The sequence below is a fragment of the Pseudorasbora parva genome, chromosome 14, assembly GCF_024679245.1.
Source record: "Pseudorasbora parva isolate DD20220531a chromosome 14, ASM2467924v1, whole genome shotgun sequence".
In the NCBI taxonomy this organism is placed as follows: domain Eukaryota; kingdom Metazoa; phylum Chordata; class Actinopteri; order Cypriniformes; family Gobionidae; genus Pseudorasbora; species Pseudorasbora parva.
This window is the reverse complement of record NC_090185.1, coordinates 2,768,085-2,772,959: the sequence shown is the minus strand read 5'-3', so window position 1 is coordinate 2,772,959 and position 4,875 is coordinate 2,768,085. Positions and strand designations below refer to the sequence as shown.

General features: G+C 52.7%; 1 non-coding gene across 1 annotated transcript; it reads right to left on the bottom strand.

Annotated features, from left to right (window-relative positions):
- Nucleotides 1–950: 950 nt before the first annotated feature.
- Nucleotides 951–1,104, bottom strand: LOC137040824 (5.8S ribosomal RNA). The gene has a single exon (XR_010897989.1). It is a non-coding gene; the product is annotated as a 5.8S ribosomal RNA (ribosomal RNA).
- Nucleotides 1,105–4,875: the final 3,771 nt, after the last annotated feature.

Below are 4,875 nucleotides of genomic sequence, written 5' to 3'. Positions count from 1 at the left end.
ATATAATAAACTATTATATTTGTAAGTAAAAAAAAAACGTAAACACCTGTAGAAAATATGGAAACAGCCTCTATAAAAGTCATTTATATTCTGCAATATTAATTTAAGTAATATAGCAACATTTTTAATAAATGTTTCTTTCTAAACACCATATTTCTTCGCTGTTAGCTACAGTGTAAATTGTGGTTCTGTTAAAGTGAAGCGTTTGTGTGTATTGCCATTTTCCACTTCATGAACACATGCTCGCGGCTGTTTTCAGCTGATTCACTACGATTGTTATACGATTGTATAAAAAAAATTTGGAGTGAAAGTGCCATATAGAGCATTTAAACGCAGCGTACGTTCGTCAGCGGCTGTGCTGTGCGGATATTCGCCTTTTGCAGTTTCATGCGCTCAAATACTAATAAATAAATAAATAAATAAATAAATAAATAAATAAATAAATAAATAGAAAAAAGTGGCTAAGCCTCCATCAGAAGGACTTAGACCCCCAGCCCTCGCCCGGAGAGAGCGGTCTTCTGTACGCCACAATTCCCTCGCCCCGGCTGGAGGACGGGGATTCGGCGCTGGGCTCTTCCCTCTTCGCTACTGAGGGAATCCTTGTTAGTTTCTTTTCCTCTGCTTAGTAATATGCTTAAATTCAGCGGGTAGTCTCGCCTGATCTGAGGTCGTAACCAGAGAGGGGGTGAGAGCGGAGCTGGCCGGTTTCGAGAGGTCGTCTCGCGACCCCCCGCCTGCTTGTCCCCAACCCCACCGGGTGCAAACGAAACCCTGCACAATGGACGTCCGCCGCGCCGGTGCCGGGCGCTCCTCATCGCAGGCAGCAAGCAGCACAGGCCACCGGCAGCCGTGGAGGAAAGTCACCCGGGACCCCCCCGACGAGGAGAAAGGAGGCGGGGAGGAGACGGTCTGAACTTGGGAGGACGGAGGCCTCGGAGGCCTCCAGCCGCAGAACCTCAGACAGACGTAGCCCCAGGAGGAACCTGGGGCCGCAAAGTGCGTTCGAAGTGTCGATGATCAATGTGTCCTTCAATTCACATTAGTTCTTGCAGCTAGCTGCGTTCTTCATCGATGCACCAGCCGAGTGATCCACCGCTAAGAGTCGTACTCTTTTGTTTTGGTTTGATTGGCCGACCAACACAGACAGAGAATGGGGGGGGGGGGGGAAATGGCGGCGAGGCCCTGGACAGGCGCCCCTCCGGAAGAGGGGGTCTTTGAACCCACGGCCCCCCGGGGGGGGGGACCAACGGGTACCTGTCGGGGAAGAGTCCCTCGTACGCTTTGGGTTTTCACCGAATGGGAGTTTCGGATCGCGCCGGAGCGCAACCCGAGGCATTTGTCTGGGTAGAGGCTACGCTCTGAGGCCCGGAGACCTGTAATGATCCTTCCGCAGGTTCACCTATGGAAACCTTATTACGACTTTTACTTCCTCAGGTCCGTAAGATGGGGGCGTGGCCGCACCCGCCCACACGAGGATTGGTCCATTGGAAAGGCACGGAAATCGAAAATAGTAGGTAATCGAGCAAATAGTGGGTTGGCGGGACCCTGACCTCACCCTCGCTGACCGCTCCGTCAAACTGATAGTCGATCGGACGAATAACGGGCCGGCAGGCTGCGGTCAACAGCGGCCATCCCTTAACAGGGGATCGGACGTTTAGCGGTCTCGAGGGAGCGATTTACCCCTTTTACCTGTGTAAAGATGAGGAGTGGACGTTTAGTTGGTTCACGGACGGAGGGGGGGTCACCTTTTAGCCCTTGGTCGCCCCCTATCTGCGTCGATACGGGCACTATACGGGGGAATCAAAGGAGCGGTCAGCGGGAGCTGGGTAAGTACGAAAGGTCATATGGCGTGGTAATTAACAGAGAAAAGTGATCCGAATGTGCCCTACGGTCCCTCCGGGTAATTATTCGCCCTTTGGACAATTAAACGCATGGGTTTTTTTCCGCAAACCCACTATATGTACTTCCTCCGGATGGTCAAGTTTGATCGTCTTCTCGATGCTCCGCCAGGGCCAGCGAGGAGCTCCGGTGGGGCCGATCCAAGGACCTCACTAAACCACCCAATCGGTAGTAGCGACGGCCGGTGTGTACAAAGGGCAGGGACTTAATCAACGCGAGCTTATGACCCGTGCTTACTGGGAATTCCTCGTTGATGGGAAACAGTTTCAATCCCCAGTCCCGATCATGAGCGGGGTTCAGCGGTTTACCCGCGCCTCTCGGTGCAGGGTAGGCACACGCTGATCCGCCCATTGTGGCGCGTGTGCGGTATCTGATCGTCTTCGAACCTCTGACTTTCGTTCTTGATTAATAAAAACATTCTTGGCAAATGCTTTCGCTTTCGTCCGTCTTGCGCCGGCCCAAGAATTTCACCTCTAGCGGTGCAATACGAATGCCCCCGGCCGTCCCTCTCAATCATGGCCCCCGGGTTCCAGAAACCCACAAAATAGAACCGAGTCCTATTCCATTATTCCTAGCTGTGGTATTCAGCGGCGATAGGCGGCCTGCTTTGAACACTCTTAATTTTTTCAAAGTAAACGCTCCGGGCCCCTGGACCGTACACCCAGCTAAGGGTATTCGGGGGGCGCCGGGAGGCAGGGTCTGGGACAGGTGGTGGCTCGCCTCGCGGCGGACCGCCAGCCCACTCCCGGGATCCAACTACGAGCTTTTTAACTGCAGCAACTTTAGTATACACTATTGGAGCTGGAATTACCGCGGCTGCTGGCACCAGACTTGCCCTCCAATGGGTCCTCGCCCATGGGTTTAGGATACGCTCATTCCAATTACAGGGCCTCGAAAGAGTCACCCGGGCTGAAATCATTGAGGTAGTTAATAAGCTCCTGGGTGGCAAGGCGTCGGGGGTGGATAAGATTCGCCCTGAGTACCTTAAGTCTCTGGATGTTGTGGGGCTGTCTTGGCTGACACGCCTCTGCAGCCTCGCGTGGCGGTTGGGGACAGTGCCTATGGACTGGCAGACCGGGGTGGTGGTCCCTCTTTTCAAGAAGGGGGATCGGAGAGTGTGTTCCAACAACAGGGGGATCACACTTCTCAGCCTCCCTGGGAAAGTCTATGCCAGGGTACTGGAGAAGAGAATTCGGCCGATAGTGGAACCTCGGATTCAGGAGGAGCAGTGTGGTTTTTGTCCCGGTCGTGAAGCACTGGACCAGCTCTATATCCTTCACAGGGTGCTGGAGGGTTCATGGGAGTTTGCCCAACCAGTCCACATGTGCTTTGTGGATTTGAAGAAGGCATTCGACTGTGTTTCTCGTGGCACCCTGTGGGGGGTGTTCTGGGAGTATGGAGTCCGGGACCCATTGCTTAGGGCTGTACGGTCCCTTTACGACCAGAGCAGGAGCTTGGTTCGCATTGCCGGCAGTAAGTCAAATTTGTTCCCGGTGCATGTTGGTCTCCGGCAGGGCTGCCCTTTGTCACCGGTTCTGTTCATAATTTTTATGGACAGAATTTCTAGACGCAACCAAGGCCCGGAGAGTGTCCGGTTTGGGGACCACACGATTTCGTCACTGCTCTTTGCAGATGATGTTGTCGTGTTGGCAACCTCAAACCAGGACCTTAAGCATGCACTGGGACGGTTTGCAGCCGAAGCCGTGTGAAGCAGCTGGGATGAGAATCAGCACCTCCAAGTCCGAGGCCATGTTTCTCTGTCGGAAAAGGGTAGCTTGCTCACTTCAGGTTGGTGGAGAGTTCTTGCCTCAAGTGGAGGAGTTTAAGTATCTTGGGGTCTTGTTCACGAGTGAGGGAAGGATGAAACGGGAGATTGACAGACAGATTGGTGCAGATTCTGCAGTAATGCGGGCAATGTACCGATCTTTCGTGTTGAAGAAGAAGCTGAGCCGTAAGGCGAAGCTCTCGATTTACCGGTCAATCTGCGTTCCTACTCTCACCTATGGTCATGAGCTGTGGGTTCCTACTCTCACCTATGGTCAGGACGGAAAGGACAAGATCCCGGATACAGGTGGCTGAAATGAGCTTTCTCCGTAGGGTGGCCGGGCGCTCCCTTAGAGATAAGGTGAGAAGCTCGGTCACTCGGGAGGAGCTCAGAGTAGAGCCGTTGCTCCTTCACATCGAGAGGAGCCAGCTGAGGTGGCTTGCACATCTATTTCGGATGCCTGCTGGAACCCTTCCCAGGGAGGTGTTCCGGGCATGTCCCCCCGGGAGGAGGCCCCGGGGAAGACCCAGGACACGCTGGAGGGATTATGTCTCCAGGCTGGCCTGGGAACGCCTCGGGGTACCCCCGGAGGAGCTGGAGGAAGTGGCCAGAGAGAAGGAAGTCTGGGCGTCTCTGCTTAGACTGTTGCCCCCGCGACCCGACCCCGGATAAGCGGAAGATGATGGATGGATGGATAGATCAACAGGCTATGAAATGAGGTAACAGGACTTAGTTCAGCTCTAGTCCACCTCATTTTATGGTGGGCTCACCAAGTAAGTATGGAGCCTTTACTGGGAGTAACTTTTGCGTAAATTCCCAACACCAAAGCAATATTGGCTTATACAGCCTTGCTGACTAAAGTAGTATGGGAAATGAGTTGGTAGACGGATGCTTTCTAGTTTGCTTTAGGAGCAAAGATTTCTGGTATGGGGTCGCCCTCTGCCTGACAAAGGTTCGGACAGGACATATTGCAGCCAATTCTGGTAACTCAGGAGCAGAGACTTCCCTAAACCCCTATTTGGACTGGATTAGTTTAACATGGGGAGATGGGGGAAAAGTAATTATTACCAGAGGTTCTCTTTGATTTTAGTCATGTACGAATGTGCCATCTTGGTAATCATTACGGACAATGTCAGTAAAGATTACCGAGACTTTTACCTTCTGTAAAAAGGTCCGGAAAAATGACCTTGGGTAATACTAATCCCGTTCGA